This window comes from Gopherus flavomarginatus, chromosome 4 (assembly GCF_025201925.1).
Source record: "Gopherus flavomarginatus isolate rGopFla2 chromosome 4, rGopFla2.mat.asm, whole genome shotgun sequence".
Classification (NCBI taxonomy): Eukaryota; Metazoa; Chordata; order Testudines; family Testudinidae; genus Gopherus; species Gopherus flavomarginatus.
This window is the reverse complement of record NC_066620.1, coordinates 156,740,595-156,759,316: the sequence shown is the minus strand read 5'-3', so window position 1 is coordinate 156,759,316 and position 18,722 is coordinate 156,740,595.

Genomic DNA, 18,722 nt, shown 5'->3' with positions numbered 1-18,722 from the left:
TGTCTGCAGCCATATATGGTAGGTAGACTTTATTACAGTGTATTTGAATTGTCTCCGGCATTTGGAGCATTGGATTCTGTAAGTTACTGATGAATAGCTGTACAGGTCAAGTCAAGAGGGCTGCCTCAGTTTCTCACTACCCCCAGTAAAAATAATTCCCAATTTTACATGAGAGAAAAAACTACCCAGCAGCCAGCAAAATGGGTCAGATAACTACTCTTTCGGTTTAAATAAATATTTTGTGACTGCTACTTTCCACCTTATTTAACTTCCCCACCATTCCCTCCAACCACACCCAATTTACATCTCTACAGGTACAGAAGTCTCTCTTGGCCTAAAAGCAGATATTATCCCTCTCTACAGCCTGAGGGTGGAACACTGGGAAGAGAACTTTATATCTGTCTGGGCCAACAGGGGCAAAGAAAATCTTTGGCCCCTTTAAGGATTGCACCCTCTGTTCCCTCTTTGAGGGTACTTAGGGCTGGTCTACACTATAGCTGTAAGTTGACCTAATTATGCTGCTTCAGTTACTTAGGTCAACTTACAGCAGTGTCTACATCACACTGTATCGATGGGAGACACTCACCCGCCAACTTACCTTACTCTTTTTGGGGAGATGAAGAACAGAAGTTGACAGGAGAGCTCTTCCATCGACTTAGTGGGTCTTCACCAGACCTGCTAAATCAACACCACTGAATCAATCATGGCAGTGGCAATTTAGCCGGTAGCATAGACATGGCCTTAGTCTCCTAATGGACTTGAGAAGAAGGGCTCTGTGACTGATAGCCAGAAGAGTGCAGCATAAGGCTTATTGGCTCCTGTGAACCCAAGGGAAGGGCTTATAAAACCTTTCTCCTCTACCACTATCACCAAAGGGTGCTGAGAAGAAAAGCTCCTGCCCTCTGAGATCAGAGTAGGAATCGGTTTGGGAGTCTTGTTGTAGGGCTAATCCAGATGTGGGCAAACTACGGCCCGTGGGCCACATCCGGACCAAGGGACCGTCCTGCCTGGTCCCTGAGCTCCCAGCCAGGGAGCCTAGTCCCTAGCCCCTTCCCCAGTGTCCCCCTCCACCCACCGCAGCCATGCCACTGCGCAGGCCATGCTCTGGCCCGCCACTCCCACTGTGCAGCCTGGGGAGCACAGCTGTCTCTGGATGGGTGTTGCGGCTGCGAGCTCATGCTGCTGGTAAGGGGGTGGGGAGTGTAGGGGTGGGTAAGGGAGTAGGAGGTCCTGAGAGGCAGTCAGGGAGGAGGAGGCGGTTGGATGGGGTGGGGGTTCGGGGGGGTGGTCAGGGGATGGGGAACAGGGAGGGTTGGGAGGGGTGTGGATAGGGGTCGGGAGGGCAGTCCAAGGACAGGGAGCACAGGGGGTGGGATCCCGAGGGGCAGTTAGGGGCAGGGGGTTCCGGGAGGGGGTGGTCAGGGGATGAGGAGCAGAGGGTTGTTGGATAGGGGGTGGGAGTCCCAGGGAAGCTGTCAGGGGGTGGGGGGGGGTGGATAAGGGTCCGGGCATCAGGGGACAGGGAGTAGGGGGGTTGGATGGGGTCGGGAGTCCTAGGAGGGGGCGGTTAGGGGACAAGGAGTGGGGGGTTGGATGGGTTGGGAGTTCTCAGGGGGGCAGTCAGGGGGCAGGAAGTGAGAGGGGGAAGATAGGGGGCAGGAGTCAGGCTGTTTGAGGAGGCACAGCCTTCCCTACTTGGCCCTACATACAGTTGCACAACCCTGATGTGGCCCTTGGACCAAAGAGTTTGCCCACCTCTGGGTTAGTCACAGGGCTTTGAAGGATTTTTTCTCTCACTTCCAGGTTGGCTCAGGCAGTGTAAGGTTGTTTTACTTTCACCTCAGCAGCCCCAGATCCAGAGGGTAGGTTAGGCTGTAAAATTCATTTGTCACAATTTGGCACATACCCAGCACAGGTAATTGTTCCATAGGGGGTCCAGTGCCCTGATAAATCAGAATTGGAAGTGGAATGGGGAAGGCTTCCCCTAAATAAGCTGGCGAACAGGCTGGGAGCACCTGTTGTCTGATATAGAATCATAGAATATCAGGGTTGGAAGGGACCTCAAGAGGTCATCTAGTCCAACCCCCTGTTCAAAGCAGGATCAATCCCCAACTAAATAATCCCAGTCAGGGCTTTGTCAAGCCTGACCTTAAAAACCTCTAATGAAGGAGATTCCATCACCTCCCTAGGTAACTCATTCCAGTGCTTCACCATCCTCCTAATGAAAAGTGTTTCCTAATATCCATCCTAAACTTCCCCCACTGCAACTTGAGACCATTACTCCTTGTTCTGTCATCTGCTACCACTGAGAACAGCCAAGCTCCATCCGCTTTGGAACCCCTGTTCAGGTAGTTGAAAGCAGCTATCAAATCCCCCCCTCATTCTTCTCTTTTGCAGACTAAACAATCCCAGTTCCCTCAGCCTCTCCTCATAAGTCATGTGCTCCAGCCCCCTAATCATTTTTGTTGTCCTCCGCTGGACTCTTGCCAATTTTTCCCACATCCTTCTTGTAGTGTGGGGCCCAAAACTGGACACAGTACTCCAGATGAGGCCTCACCAATGCTGAATAGAGGGGAGTGATCATGTCCCTCAGTCTGCTGGCAATGCTTCTACTTATACAGCCCAAAATGCCATTAGCCTTCTTGGCAACAAGAGCACACTGTTGACTCATATGCAGCTTCTCGTCCACTGTAACACCTAGGTCCTTTTCTGCAAAACTGCTGCCTAGCCATTTGGTCCCTAATCTGTAGCAGTGCATGGGATTCTTCCATCCTACGTGCAGGACTCTGCACTTGTCCTTGCTGAACCTCATCAGATTTCTTTTGCCCCGATCCTCTGATTTGTCTAGGTCCCTCTGTACGCTATCCCTACCCGCCAGCATATCTACCACTCCTCCCAGTTTAGTGTCATCTGCAAATTTGCTGAGTTCAGTCACGCCATCCTCCAGATCATTAATGAAGATATTGAACAAAACTGGCCCCAGGACCAACCCTTGGGGCACTCTGCTTGATACCAGTTGCCAACTAGACATGGAGCTATTGATCACTACCCATTGAGCCCAACAATCTAGCCAGCTTTCTATCCACCTTATAGTCCATTCATCCAGCCCATACGACTTTAGCTTGCCAGCAAAAATATTGTGGGAGACCATATCAAAAGCTTTGCTAAAGTCAAGGAATAACATGTCCAATGCTTTCCCCTCATCCACAGAGCCAGTTATCTCATCATAGAAGGCAATGAGGTTAGTCAGGCATGACTTGCCCTTGGTGAATCCATGCTGACTGTTCCTGATCACTTTCTTCTTCTCTAAGTGCTTCAGAATTGATTCCTTGAGGACCTTCGCCATGATTTTTTCCAGGGACTGAGGTGAGGCTGACTGGCCTGTAGTTCCCCGGATCCTCCTTCTTCCCTTTTTTAAAGATGGGCACTACCATAGCCTTTTTCCAGTCATCCAGGACCTCCCCTGATTGCCATGAGTTTTCAGAGATAATGGCCAATGGCTCTGCAATCACATCCGCCAACTCCTTTAGCACCCTCAGATGCAGTGCATCCGTCCCTATGGACTTGTGCTCCCAGCTTTTCTAAATATTCATGAACCACTTCTCTCTCCACAGAGGGCTGGTCACCTCCTCCCCATGCTGCGCTGCCCAATGCAGTAGTCTGGGAGCTGACCTTGTTCGTGAAGACAGAAGCAAAAAAAGCATTGAGTACATTAGCTTTTTCCACATCCTCTGTCACTAGGTTGCCTCCCTCATTCAGTAAGGGGCCCACACTTTCCTTGACCTTCTTTTTGTTGCTAACATACCTGAAGAAACCCTTCTTGTTACTCTTAACATCTCTTGCTAGCTGCAACTCCAAGTGTGATTTGGCCTTCCAGATTTCACTTCTGCATGCCTGAGCAATATTTTTCTACTCCTCCCTGGTCATTTGTCCAACCTTCCACTTCTTGGAAGCTTCTTTTTTGTGTTTAAGATCAGCAAGGATTTCACTGTTAAGCCAAGCTGGTCACCTGCCATATTTACTATTCTTTCTGTAGCAAGAATATAACCCCTGTTCCCTACCCCTCTTTATCCTTGTAGAAGGGGGGGCAGTGGGGTCCCAATGATCGTGGTGAGACCAGATTAACAGGGTGGCGAGTGAATCTGGTCACATTTTCTGAAGAAACAGTGCCTCAGAAACTAATGATTAGTTGAACCTGAAATTTTCCTGGGAGCATAGTGAGTGTGAGGAACTTCTGATGAACCATAGTTCCTGCCTAGTTTCCTGCCAGCTCGCCTGGTAGGCTACTGGGTACCCAGATCCAGGTTCTTCAGCTCCAGGGCACCCCACCATGTGGACTGTCCCAAGGCTGGGGACCCAAGGGCTTCCAGACTCCTGGGTCACTTGGCTTCCAGGCCTCTCCACTCCTGCAGTTTGGTGAGCCAGCTGGCCTGGGGAGTCTGGCAGCCAAGGGAATCAGCTGGCCTGGGATTCTGGAAGCCCTGGGTTCCCTGTTCCTGGAGCAGTCTGCACGCTGAGGCTGCCAGGGACCCACAGACCTGGCAACTGCTGAATAAATTTGACATGATTCTTGGCAGTGTCACCACTGATCACCATTTAATTGCAGCAGCGTCGCTGGCAAGAATCATGTCAAGTTCACTCAACAGTTGCCAAGGCTTCCAAAGGCGCATAGTTCATTTCAGATACGCCATGTGTCTGGGTGTGTTTCCAATATAACATTTTTATGGAATTTCTGGTTTGTGGGAATTTTAGAAAAACTTGTTTGCCATCCAAATAGGAAAGAAACCTAATGTCAAAATTTCCCACAAACTGGAAATTCCAAGTTTGGGACCACTCTAGTGGGAAGCTGATGTCAGCCCTGCACCAGGTGGCTCGGAGTATAGAAGAAAGAGTCACCTGTACTGGACAAGTTATTGCAGATAGTTCTTAGAAGTGTTTATTTCTAAAATTGCCTACTAGTCAAACCAGCTCCCTGATATCTTCCCTTCATGCCTGGCACAATGGCCTTTGCTTTACTTTATGTAAATCTAAGTAGGCTGTGCCTTTCTTCTCCTTATTAAGATGAACTATCAAGTACTAACGCAGAGTAGTACAGTGGAAGCATGCCATGGATGATGTGCTGGTTCACTCTCCATCTAACAGCAGTATCCTGGCAGGATTTTGTTTTTGTTTTCATTTCACCTAGGTCAGCTGTTTCACAGAGCTATACACCAAAGCTTCAACAAGTGGAAAGTAAAACTGTTTCTCACAGCTGAGTCATCTGTTCCAAGCCTGTGCACCTGGACTTTGTCCAGAGCACTAGGAATTGGATCCAACTAAGAACAGCAGGATTTGGCCCTGTCAAGAAATGACTTGCATTTGTTTCATGGAAGCATTTTTTTCTCTCACAGCTAATGTTCTCCTCCCACCTGCTCCTTCAGTGAAATCAAAATACTAAATTTGGGATATTACGTTCAATACCATTGCAATTAACTGGTGTCATTAGACACAGGATTTAAAAATAAAGGCACCGTCTGGTGAAGGGAAAATATTCGTATTCAAACACAAATATATTTAATTATAACAAGGGCTATGCTGACAATTACAGTTGCTGCTTTTATAAATGTCTGTCATTTCAGTTTGGTCCCAGCATGAAAAATCTTCCATCTTTTGTACTGATATCCCATCCCTGGAACAAAAGTAAATGGAGACTAAAATTGGGCTTTGAATGTCTAGCATTCTCTTGCTTTCCATTAGTTATAATAGCATTCTTTAAATACTGATTTTTCCTCTTTGCTTTGTTTAAGGAAAAAAACAAACTTGAGATTCAAAAAAAGATCCTTCTTAGAAATGATAACATATGAGCGCAGTAGAGACTGGAACTTCTCATGGTCAGTCACAAAATATATCATTAGTCAGTTTAAAATCATATAGGCTTTAAAAGATATCTGAAAGCCTATCATGCAGTTAGGGAACATAATTAGGACGTTTGATTTTCACATTGGTCAGCTCAGGACCAACACACAATTTCAACATTCACTAGGTTTTAACATAACCAGTGCAACCTTTTCTCCACTTACATAGCATTGTTACTGGAGCAAGCCATGCAGGGGGGTAATGCTTTATATTCCAGTGCAGTCACATAGGGCAAGTGACAATCTTTATTTTTTTACAACAAATATATGGCCAAATTCAGCCCAAAGTAAGTGGATGCCCTGGTTATCGCCAAGTGAAATTAAAAAGTGAGGTAGCTGATAGCCACTCACCTGCTGGATAACTTACGCTAAGTAATAACTTGCCCTCATTCAGTATGTATGTAAATAAAGGAGCAGAAAGGATGGTGTAGAAAAAAAGCCATGAGCAAAAATGGCTAACGAAAGGCAGGACTATTTCTTCCTCCTCCCATCCCCACCTCCCTCCATACACTTAAATTGATACCCATATGGTCCTGGACACTTCTGGTGTCAAATTTAGCCAGGGCAGAAGCAGACACAGCTTCTATTGCATGAATTTCAATTAACCTGCATACATTTTCTCACAGCAGCTAAGGACCATCATAAGCATCATCACCAGAAATTCCAAATTCAAGTTATGCTTCAACCAGCTTTGCCTGTCATAAACACAGAGCTGCATGTACATTTTTAAAAAAAGAAAAGAAAGAAAAACTAACAAACCAAAACACTACACTGTACACACAATTCTCCACTAGGGAAGAGGGTGGAACAGAGAAGGAACCACATGTAACAGATATTAGTCACATCAGCTAATGCGCTACTATGTAACACATGTCCTAGAATTTCACCTAGTTACCCCTATATTGAGCCACAGGTGCTGAAAGTAGGGGTGTTGGGGATGCTGCCACACCCCTGTCTTGAAGTGGATTCCATCTTATACAAGGTTTACAGTTTGGATCAATGGCTCTCAGCACTCCTGTATTGAACACAATAACTTGTTTGGCTGAAGTAGTTCTTCCAGAAAGGCATCCAGTCTTGATCTGAAGACTTCAAAAGATGAAGAAGCCACCATTTCCCTTTCTCCAATGGTTAATCAATCTCACATATTTTTAATTTAAATTGTCAGGCTTTAACTTCCAGCCATTAGTTCTTGCTATGCTTTTCTCTGCTAATTTAAAGAACCTGGATGATTTGGAAAAAGGGGTGAACAGTGAGGTGGTAAAATTTGCAGATGATACAAAACTTCTCAAGATAGTTAAGTCCAAAGCAGACTGCAGAGAGTTACAAAGGGACCTCACGTGACTGGGCAACAAAATGGCAGATAAAATTCAATGTTGAAAAATGGAAAGTGATGCACATTGAAAAACATAATCCCAATTATACATATAAAATGATGGGGTCTAAATTAACTGTTATCATTGAAGAAGGAGATCTTGGAGTCATTGTGGATAGTTCTCTGAAAAATCCACTCAATGTGCCATGGCAGTCAGAAAAGCTAACAGACTCTTGGGCATCATTAGGAAAAGGATAGATAATAAGACAGAAAATATCATATTGCCTCTATATAAATCCATGGTATGCCCACATGTTGAATACTGTGTGCAGGTCTGGTCACTCCATCTCAAAAAAGATATATTGGAGTTGGAAAAGGTTCAGAAAAGGGCAACAAAAATGATTGGGGTATGGAACGGCTTCCGTATGAGGAGAGATTAATAAAACTGGGACTTTTCATCTTGGAAAAGAGATGACTAAGGGGAGAAATGATAGAGGTCTACAAAATCATGACAGGTGGGAAGTAAATAAGGAATTGTTATTAGCTCCTCATAACACAAGAACTATGGGTCACCAAATCAGATTATTAAGCGGCAAATTTAAAAGAAAGTATTTCTTCACACAACACACAGTCAACATGTAGAATTTTTTGCTGGGAATGTTGTGAAGGATAGGACTATAAAAAGAAGGGCTCAAAAAAAGAACTAGATAAATTAATGACGGATAGGTCCATCAGTGACTATTAGCCAGGATGGGTGGGGATGGTGTCCCTAGCCTCTGTTTGCCAGAAGCTGGGAATGGGCAACAGGGGCTGAATCACTTGATGATTATCTGTTCTGTTCATTCTCTCTGAGGCACCTAGCATTGGCCACTATTAGAAGACAGGATACTGGACAAGATGGATCATTGATCTGACCCAGTATGGTTGTTCTTATGTTCTTAACCCTTTAGTACCCAATATTTTCTTCATGTGAAGGTATTTATACCCATAATCAAGTTTCATTGCTATTTTTTTTTAATATACTAAGCATATAGAGCTTTTTGTGGCTCACTGTAAGGCATTTTCTCTAGCCCTTGAATAACTGTTCTGGCTCTTTTCTGCACACAACAACTGTTTGGAGTATCTCGGTGTTACATTAGCTGATTAAAATATGACCATATAGATCTTTGTTGCAACCACTGTTATATATTTGCAACAAATCTTGTACAACGATTGTCAAGTAAGGTGTTCATGGAAAGTTATGATTTGCTGAATATGATTATGCTATTTGTATGCATGTATCATTTTTGTATTTGAAGCTATGAATATTGGCTCTGTACCTGGATTTCAAATGTTTACTCCTGGGGTAATGCCCACAAAGTAGTTAGCCTGCACATCTTGGAAGGACTATTCAAACTGAGTGGCGCATCAAAAGAACATTTAACTCACAGTAGAAGATGCCCATCTACCCTGAATGGACTTTCTTGTGAACATGCTTATTGAGGTATAGGCAATGGTTTCTCCTGTGTCTAAGCGGACTCATGCATGGAATGTGACTTGTCATGTGACTCCAAACACTATCTTGTCACCTGTTCTTTTCCACTAGCTGTGCTGAGGGCTTTGTTTGAAACAATGGGCTTCCCTCCATATGGCAGAAGCTATAAAAGGTCCTGGAAATACCTTCATTTTGCCTTTTCCTGCTCAAACCTCTTTCCTGCTCAAGCCTCTGGATTATGAATTTATACTAATGGAAGCATTCTAACCAAGAGATTGAGGACCTTCAAATGATTTGGAAGCAACCAGAGACTTAACTTATGACAGCAGTTTATTCCATCTCTGCTACAAGCCTGAACCAACTTTGCAATTATTATATGTATTTGATTCATTTAATGAATTTGAACTCTCAGCTTTCTTTCTTTTTATAAATATAAACTTTTATATTTCAGATACTAAAGGATTGGCATCAGCATGATTTTTGAGTAAGATCTGAGTTAGCTATTGACCTGGGTGTGTGTCTGGTCCTTTGGGATCAGAAGAACCTTTTGTTTGATGAGCCTGGTTTTAAAGAACCACTTATTTTTAAATCCAGTGTTTTTGGTGGTGATACAAGGACTGGGATACCTAAGGATACTGCTTTCCTGACTTCTTGTTAGCCAGTGTGGTGAGACAGAAGTTTACTTTTGTTGCTGGTTTGGTATATCTTATGGAAGAATAGCCAACAGTTTGTGGTGAATCTGCCCCATTTCTCAGCAGTTTGTCCTGAATTTGGTATTCTAAGGGCTGGTCCACACTAGGGGGGAAAATTGATCTTAGATACGCAACTTCAGCTACGTGAATAATGTAGCTGAAGTCGAATATCTAAGATCAGATTACTCACCCATCCACACCGCGCGGGATCGATGTTCGCGGCTCTCTGTGTCAATTCCGGAACTCCGTTGGAGTTGATGGAGTTCCGGAATCGATATAAGCGAGCTCGAGGATCGATATATCGCGTCTAGATTAGGGCTGGTCCACACTACGGGGGGGAAATCGATCTTAGATACGCAACTTCAGCTACGTGAATAACGTAGCTGAAGTCAAATATCTAAGATCAGATTTCTCACCTGTCCACACCACGCAGGATCGATGTTCGCGGCTCTCCGTGTCAATTCCGGAACTCCGTTGGGGTTGATGGAGTTCCGGAATTGATATAAGTGCGCTCGGGGATCGATATATCGCGTCTAGATTAGACACGATATATCGATCCCCGAGCAATCGATTTTAACCCGCCGATACGGCTGGTAGTCTGGATGTGGCCTCAGTTGTGACCCACAAAGGCACAGTTACACCCATTATCAGTTTCACCAGTGCTGTATACACATATAAAAATCTCCATCCCCTTCCTACTCACTGCTGCCCTGTTTATACATCAGGGAATCACATTGCATTGGGAGCTCCTGTAGAATTGGCCACTGTTATCCCTAAATCCTTTTCAGAGTTACTGTTTTCCAGGATTCAAGCCTTCATTCTGTGGGTGTGCCCTGCACTCTTTGTTCCTAGATGATGATCTAGCATTCAGCTGTATTAAAATGCATTTTGAATGGACCCAGATTACCAAATGATCCAGATAGCTCTGTATGACTAGGCTGTCCACATTATTTACCTCTCTACCAATTTTTTTGTCAGCTACAAATTTTATCAGTTGTGATTTTTATACTTACGTCTGGAAAACGTTGAATAGTGTTTGGCGTAGCACTCACCCCATGTCACAGTTCAGGACAACTGCATCTATATTTCCCACACTGTGTTCCACCAAGGGCACACACTCTAGTCTCCTGGATTCTCTGCCATCATGCCTTTTGGACAGAGATTCCTATCTCTCTCCCTTCTGATTGGGGGTTTTCTAGGCTGCACAGTTCCCTGCCTACACTGTGATTTTCCCAGGAAGCCAGACTGCTTAAATAGGCCAGCATCTGTGCTTTGCTTTCTCTTTGAAGGCGATAAACATCTGTAATTACCAGCAGTCACAAATTACCACACAGGTCTTTATAAGCACACACATGTATTATTAAGGTGAAAGCATTACAGAGAAAACATAAAAAAAAACAATAAAAGTTCTGCTATGGATGATACAAAGTAACCAGAGGTCACCCATTAGTCTAATGGGCCCTGATTAGGTCAAAGTCCTTCCAATGATTCCAAAGAGGGATTGGAGTCCGCCTGGGACAGAAGGTCCTGTCCATTTCCTGGATCAGAAAGAAGGTTCCGAGTCAGCTTAAACTCAGGTTAAATATCCAAAAGTCCTTTCTTTGGCTGTTGGCAAATCCAGTTTGAACTAGTATACGTGAGCCTTTCCAAGTATTTCTCTTGTGGTGTTATAACCTGAATGAATTTGACTAATCCATCCCCATTACTATTTATTTCTGGAGGAGCTCTGGTCATCGTTCCCAGTAAAATTACATAAAATCCCTCGCCTACAATGATACATGAATCTAATATAGTAAGATCCTCCAGTGATATTGCAGGAAATTGTCATATGTATCAGACTATGGAACCGTATTCCATGATGATTCCCAACAGACCACTACCTTTTGAGATCTGTCAGCCAGTTTTAAATCCATTTAATGTGTGTGTAAAAGAGTTCACTGGGGCCCGACCCTCTCCGAGGCGGAAGGGAGCCACGCTGGCTCACTACACACCAATGGGTCTGGGGAAATAGTCCGGCCGGGGGTTTCCCTCGATAGCCCTTGCGGTAGTCGGCTGCATGGTGGTTACGTCTGGCCCCGGCTCCGGCAGGGCAACAACCACTGGGTCCAGAGGCTTAGGCCCTCAGGCAGGGCTGAGCCGTAACAACATTTATGAGCCCGGCCCTAGGTCAGGGTGGGCAACAACCACTGGGTCAAGATGCTCAGGCCCTCAGGCAGGGCTGAGCCGAAACAACAATTATGAACCTGGCCCTAGGTCAGGGCGGGGCAACAACCACTTAGTCAGGAGGCTCAGGCCCTTAGGCAGGGCTGAACAATAGTAACAGTTTTTGGCCTCCTCAGGCCAGGGAGAGGGGGAGTCTGCCACCCAGGAATGGGGTGGCAGGGGGGACGCAGGCCTTCCCACTCCACTGCGTCCCAGCCCGGGGCCCTAGCAGTGGCTGATGATCCGCTGCTTAGTCAGTGGGGATCCTGGCCGCAACACACTGACATAGGCTCTGGTAATACTGCAGCCAGACTGGGGTCGGCTGCCCCCGAGCTACTTCCGTACTCCCCCTCTGGCCCTACCTGGGTCCTGATGTCGGCCTCTGCAGGGTCCAGGAGCATGGGATCATCACGGCCGGGGCTGGTTGGCAGATCCAGCAACTCCTCTGGGTAGCTGGCACAGGGTAGCTCTGGCAGCTCCTCCGGGTAGCGGGCGTGGGGTAGCTCCGGCAGCTCCTCCGGGTAGCGGGTGCAGGGTAGCTCTGGCCAGTCTGGGCGGCTGCCTTGGGCCGCAGGAGCTTCCCAGTCTCGAGCTCCCCTAGGAACGTCTGCTCTCTCTGGTGGCTGGGCCCCTACTGAGCCCTGAGGGCCAGCCTTTATAGTTCCGGGTCGCTGCCTGACCCTTTGAGGGGCGGGCTCAGAGCTCGCTAGCTTCACGCACTCTGGCCTCCGGCTGGGCTCTTCCTCCTCCGGGGCGGAGGGGAGCCACACCGCCTCACTACAGTGTGTTTTATTGATTTTTGTATAGTGCAGATTTTTAATCGGAATCTCATGCAATACAAAGTCAAAGGCCTTACAAAAGTCTATTACATCTACTCAATTACCTTTACTAACCAAACTTGTAATCTCATCAAAGAATGAAATCATGTTTGTTTGAAAGGACCTATTTTCTGTAAAATCATGTTGACTGCCAATAATTTCATTCCCATCGTATATTTCTGTATTGATTGAGTCCTGTATTATTTCCATTATTTTGTCCAGGAATGATGTCACACTAAGTGTCTACAATTGTCCTAGGTCATCCTGCTTGCCCTTTTTTGAATATTGGCACAAAATTAGCACTCCTCCATTCTTCTGGAATTTCCCCAGTATTTCAAGACTGATAAAAAAATAACATCGATGCGCCAGAGATCTCCTTAGCCAATTCTTTTAGGACTCTTGCATGCAAGTTACCCAGGCCTGTTCATTTAAAAATGTTTATCCCTGGGAGATGCTGTATAACATCCTCCTTAGATGTAATGGACTAGAAGTTAGTTTATCATCCTCATGTGATATGATTACAACATCCTGCTTCTTTCCAGATATAGAACAGAAATATTTTATTGAAATTTCTGCATCTTTATTAACAATTTTACTATTTCTATCTAGTAATGGGTTTATACCATTTTAATAATTCCTTTGTTCCTCACATATTTAAAAAATTATTTTTAATAACCTTAGTCTTGCCAGCTATCAATTTTTCCCTTTGATATATTTAGCTTCCTTTATCAATTTTCTACACTTTATAACTTCTAATTTATGTTCATTCCCATTTTTTTTAGATAAATATTATTTCTAATTGCTTCCTTCAATTCTCCTCTTAGCCAAGATGGACTTTTGTCCAAAATTGTCCTCTTTCTTTATTATGGAATCATGGAGTTTTAGCTGTGTAATAAATTCTTCTTAAACCATTCTAATTTTTCATTCACATTTTCTGTCTAAATTTTTCCTCCCAATCAATTTTGAACCTGAGATAATAGAATAGGAGGTTGAATAAATGGTGCTAATGTGAATGAAATGCACAGGGAATGTGAAGATGAAATCAAGCCCAGCCAACCACTTTGCTGCTGTCCCTCCTCCTGATGTCACCCCAACATGAAACTTAAATGGAGTGCAGGCCTTGCACTGGTACTTTGCATCGGAATGAATTCCACTCATTCAACATTCCAACCAGCTTCACCAGGGTTCGGTATGCTCTATCCACAATACGAGATCAGTCAAAGTGAATGTGGGCACATACTAAATTAGTACAAGTTGCTAAATTCCATCATTCACATGTATTTCAGACCAATTGATACCATTCTTTTTTGGGATACCCAATATATATATAATATAAATTTTTGGGATACCCAATATAAGTGCTCAACACTTTCTGAAAACAAGCCTCTTTAAGTTATCTCAAAGTAGGCACCCAAAAATTTGAAACACACAAAATCAATGACCTTTTAAAATCTTGGCTTATATATTTATATAATATCCCAGATATTGCATAGTTTGGTTTGACATGATTTGTTCTTGACAAATCCATGATGACTGATAAATAGCTAAGACAGGTAAAGGATAAAAGGGAGAACAAAGGTATTGAAAAGGGAAGTCACACAGCAGGTCAGATGCAGAGCTGAGAACTGAAACCAGGTTTCTTAATACCCAGTCCTACTTCATATCTATTATACCACACTGCCTTCTAATTTAATGGCTATAGACACAAGAACTTGGCTGTGGTATGTTTTTCCATATATTACACTAATTGATAGGCTGCCCTGTAGTGATGTAATATACATTTCCTGATGACCCGTAATCTATTCTGGGCTCCTTAATTTGCAAAATTCCCGTTGGTTTTAATGTGTGTTTTGCCTGAGAAAGGGGTTTAAGATTGGGCTCTGTACCAGAGGTAAACAAGAAATGTTGACTGGCATTTGTGTGTTAAAATGCATTCATTTTAGCAACTCTCTCTGTCTAGCTGTCACAGTACAGGTAATGCGTTTGATCCCAGTGCTAGAAGAGAAGAGATACCAGTTCTTGGACCAGGCGGAACACAAAATGAAAGTGACCCAGGGAAATGCTGGCTTTTGAAGCCTGAAGATACTTTAAGGAGTGGAGAAGAACTTGTAGCCAATTCAACAGAAGTGAGTTTTAAGAATGAATTTTAAAAGAGTAGCATACTTTAGTAATGTAAGTGCAGAGACACTGTATCTGTCAACCTTATCTGGTAACAAGTAGAATAAAGGATCACTAATTCAGAATTGTAAATTAGTCCCCATTTTGAAGGTTTTACAAGGCTGCAAAAGCACCAAACATAAACGATAACCAGGGCAACTAGGCCGCGATTACGTCACATGCTACAACCTCCTATTTATTCCTAGCTTTGTATTTAGTTTCCTTGTTAGATACCTAGCAGCCACATTTTGTTTCATTTGCACTGTACTAAACAACAAGCTGGAATTCCATTCATAGTGTTTTTTACTCTTTTGCTGATCCTCCAGTATTATTTACCTAACAAATTTACCTCTCTCTCTGGGGCATGCAAGGTTCTAGTTGCAGTGACACTCATCCAGTCCTGCAGTGCAAGGGGGAGAAGGCTTGAGGGTGTGTAAATCTGAATGCGAGTGTATAGCTATACTGTGGTGGTACGAGTGGAGAGAAGCAGAGGCGCAGAGGCATTTATCCGCTAATTGTAACTCTACTTTGTGGCTTTAAACAATGTTTGCAATAATATGTGAATAGTCCACTGAGACTTACTCCAACACGCTATTCTGATCATAAGGGAAATTTCAACTATTAAGTTTCTGGCAAACCTTTCCCATTAAAGCATGTCTGGGGGCCAATGTTATTCTGATATTCTTAAAATACATTGTTGCAAGATATACCAGGAATATACTGCTCAAGGGCCAAATTTTGTCAGGTATTCTGTCCTCTCTACATTTATGTCCCTCCCATTCATATCAGTAGGAGTACTGCAGTTGTATTGCAGAGAGAGTGACTATTTAGCAAAATATTATCATGCAGTTATGACAGAAGAAAATTTCCCTGATATATAATGAACCACGTGCCCTGTGAATACACAGTCACATTGCCGTAAGGAATGCTGTAATACTCCATTATGACAGACTAATGGCAGCTACAAAAGAAGAAAAAAATCAGTACTTCTATAAGTATCTGTTTTTCATATTTTCTGCATTATTCGTGTCATTTTTTGGTTTTCTACAACTAAGAAAAATCTGAAATGGCTGTTATAGCACACAAACTGCTTTTATTTCATATAAAATATACGAGTGAATTTATCATCAAAGTGAGCCAGCACCAGCACTGGCAGCCACTGTGTAAATTTCCCTACACAACTCTGTTAATGTATTTCCATCCTGATCCATAATACTCTCATTATTACAGTCTGAGGCTTTCGAGCAGAGATTAGCAATAACACTGAATTGTGCCATGATGTTTGGATTAGGTTGTGCATAAATGGGGTCTAACGTAAGCCAACAAACAATTTCCCCTTGAACTCAGATCTCCAGAGATGAAAGACTAGTTGAATTGAACTACTACTGCATCCTCACCTCCTGACTACTAAAAGTGGTTTTTTTAAGCTCTGTATTTCATATCTGCCACTCATTGTTATCCATTATAATTTAGCCTGTTATTTCTGATATTTTTATTTTAAAAAGTGGAAAAAAACCAAAACCACCTGTCTACTGCTATTTTGCAATTTCTTCATAAGGATCATCTAATAACCCAGGCTTCATTTGTACCTACACAATTCAGTATCTTCCTACATAATTTTAAGTTAAACCATAGAAAATTCAGTTTGATGCCATCTTTTCAGAGTTTTAACTGGAGTATTTCTTTATTGCATTGCATATGAGAGCTAAAAAGGCACCTGTATAATGCTTTAGATAATTTAGACAAATGTTAAAGATACAATCTACACATTGAACAACTTATCCTCATCCCTTATAGCTAGAATTATTCAAGTACAAAGCTCATGGGGGGAGGGATAGCTCAGTGGTTTGAATATTGGCCTGCTAAACCCAGAGTTGGGAGTTCAAATCAATGTGGGGCAACAACAGTAGTGGAGAAAGGGAGATGAACTCAATCCCTTCTAGTTCTAGGAGATAGGTATATCTCCATTATTTTTTTTTTTGATGAATCAAAAAATACCGCACTCTCCCTACAGACATCAACTCACTCTGTGCTTCCCTATTGCCAAAAACCTCTGCGCATACACTACTGTGTACAGTAGTGCATACCAAAGTAAATTAGAGAAGTCAGATCAAAACTGTAAATAAATTAAACAGATTTTTTAAATTTACCAATTCAGCTGAACTGAAATGCAAATTGTGTAAATTTCCAGTACATTTCTGATTTTCAGTCAATCATGAAACAAATTAATTGAAACATGCAATTATTGGAAGATGATATAAGGTGATGTGATATTTCTCACTACCACACATTCAAAGTTATGATAAATGTGTTATGACTGGGCACAGCCACAAACACTAATTCCGTGAGCTACTTTATTCATCATGACTTCTACTAAGGTGGTGTTTTAACTGAGTTTGACTTCAGTGGTACTACTCACAAGACCAGAGTTACTCATGGGCATATGTGTTTGCAGGCTCTCGAGCTGCCTGTTTAAGTCAATGTGCTGTCCAAAAAATTAGTACCGTATCAAAGAGCTTATGTCATTTCCGTAGTTCTTTCTTGCCAAGTCTGAGGGTGGAGTTTTTTTACCCCTGAATCTCAACAAAATTCGTACTGAGGGAAATCCTTTGCAAGGTATGAGGAACTGTAGGTGTCAAGATGATCGTTGGTACTTTTTCAGGCTTATTGTTCAAGGCTCCTGAGGTCCAGCAAAGGCAAACTTTTGCATCACCCCATGAAACTCAAGAATTAGGGTCCAAAATTGCAAGCTTTTCACTCAAAATATTCCTATTCAAGTAATCAGGAGTTCCACATATACAGGGTTTGCAGGATCAGACCACTGATGCTTAAAAAGCCAATTCTGGGACTCTGATGCAGCAAGCTTACTAAATTTAATTTTTGGGTGACTTAAGGTTTTTGTTAATGGTCAGTTTAGATCTGAGAACAGTCAGGCTATAACAGGGGTTCTCAAACTGGGGGTCGTGACCCCTCGTGAGGTTACAAGGTTATCCGGGGGTCATGAGTAGATGCCTCCCAGCTAGCTAGCAAGTGTGCTGTGAAGTCTGCACTAGTAAGTCTGCTGTGAAATAGGAACAAACATACAAAAATCACTTTTCACAGCAGACTTACTAGCTAACAAGTCTGCTGTGAAAACTGATATTTGTATTTTTGTTGTCACTTTTCACAGCCTCCTACCTAACTAGCAAGTTCACTGTGAAGTTTGCACTAGCAAGTCTTCTGTGAACAATGATAGTAATAATCATACAAATATCAAATTAAAATACTGTTAAATATAAAAAGTGTGCATAAATTATGTATATAGCTCTGTGACAGGGTATTCCATGGCCTTTATGGCTCCCTACATGAGGCCCCACAGCCCCGCTACATCCCCACACCAAAAAACAGTGCAGTGTCAGGAAAGGAGAAGTAAAGGTGGGTCCTCCAACCCTGCCTAGAGAGGCCTCATGGAAGCAGCCAATCAGAACCCAGCAGGCTCAGACAAAAGAAGCTGTAGTGCCCTACCTAGTTACTTCCTGGCTGAGACCAGAGGGGAAAGGAAGGGGCACTCCCCTCCCCTCCCCTCCCCTCCTATGGCCAAAGGAACTTGAGAGATAATCAGGGTTTATTTCTGTTTTTGCTTAAGCTGTGTTTGCAGGGAGGGAGAGAGAGGACTTAAGAACCTTAACCCTGAGCTAAGGGTGAAGCTAAAAGGGGCCAGCCAGGAAGAAGTCCAGGGAAGAAGCAGCAATTAACTGAAATTGAATAGTATGTGGCTGCTATGTATTGGGTCTGTGGACTGGAACCTGGAGTGCTTGGGTTCCTCTGACAGCTGCAGTGGCACTAACCCCTAGCAGAAAAAGGGGCTTATTTGTGAACCTGAACAAAGCCTTGAATTTAAGAGCCTGAACAAAGCTCAGAGCTGGTGCTGAAGACCCTGGCAAGATCAATGGGATTGTTCATTTATTGGACTCTTGTTTACACTGGAGAAGGTTCACTTTGGACTTTATAACTTGGCCAGATAGCCAGACCACAGAAGACCCACCAAGATCAACTGACACCCCGCAAGGGGCACCAGAGTCAAGAAAAGGACTGCAGTACCACTAGGAGGCATTCAAGAGGTCAGTGCCCCCATTATGAGCACCCAAATGTCTTCAATAAGATAAGTCCTTGTCTTAAAGCAGTGATACTCAG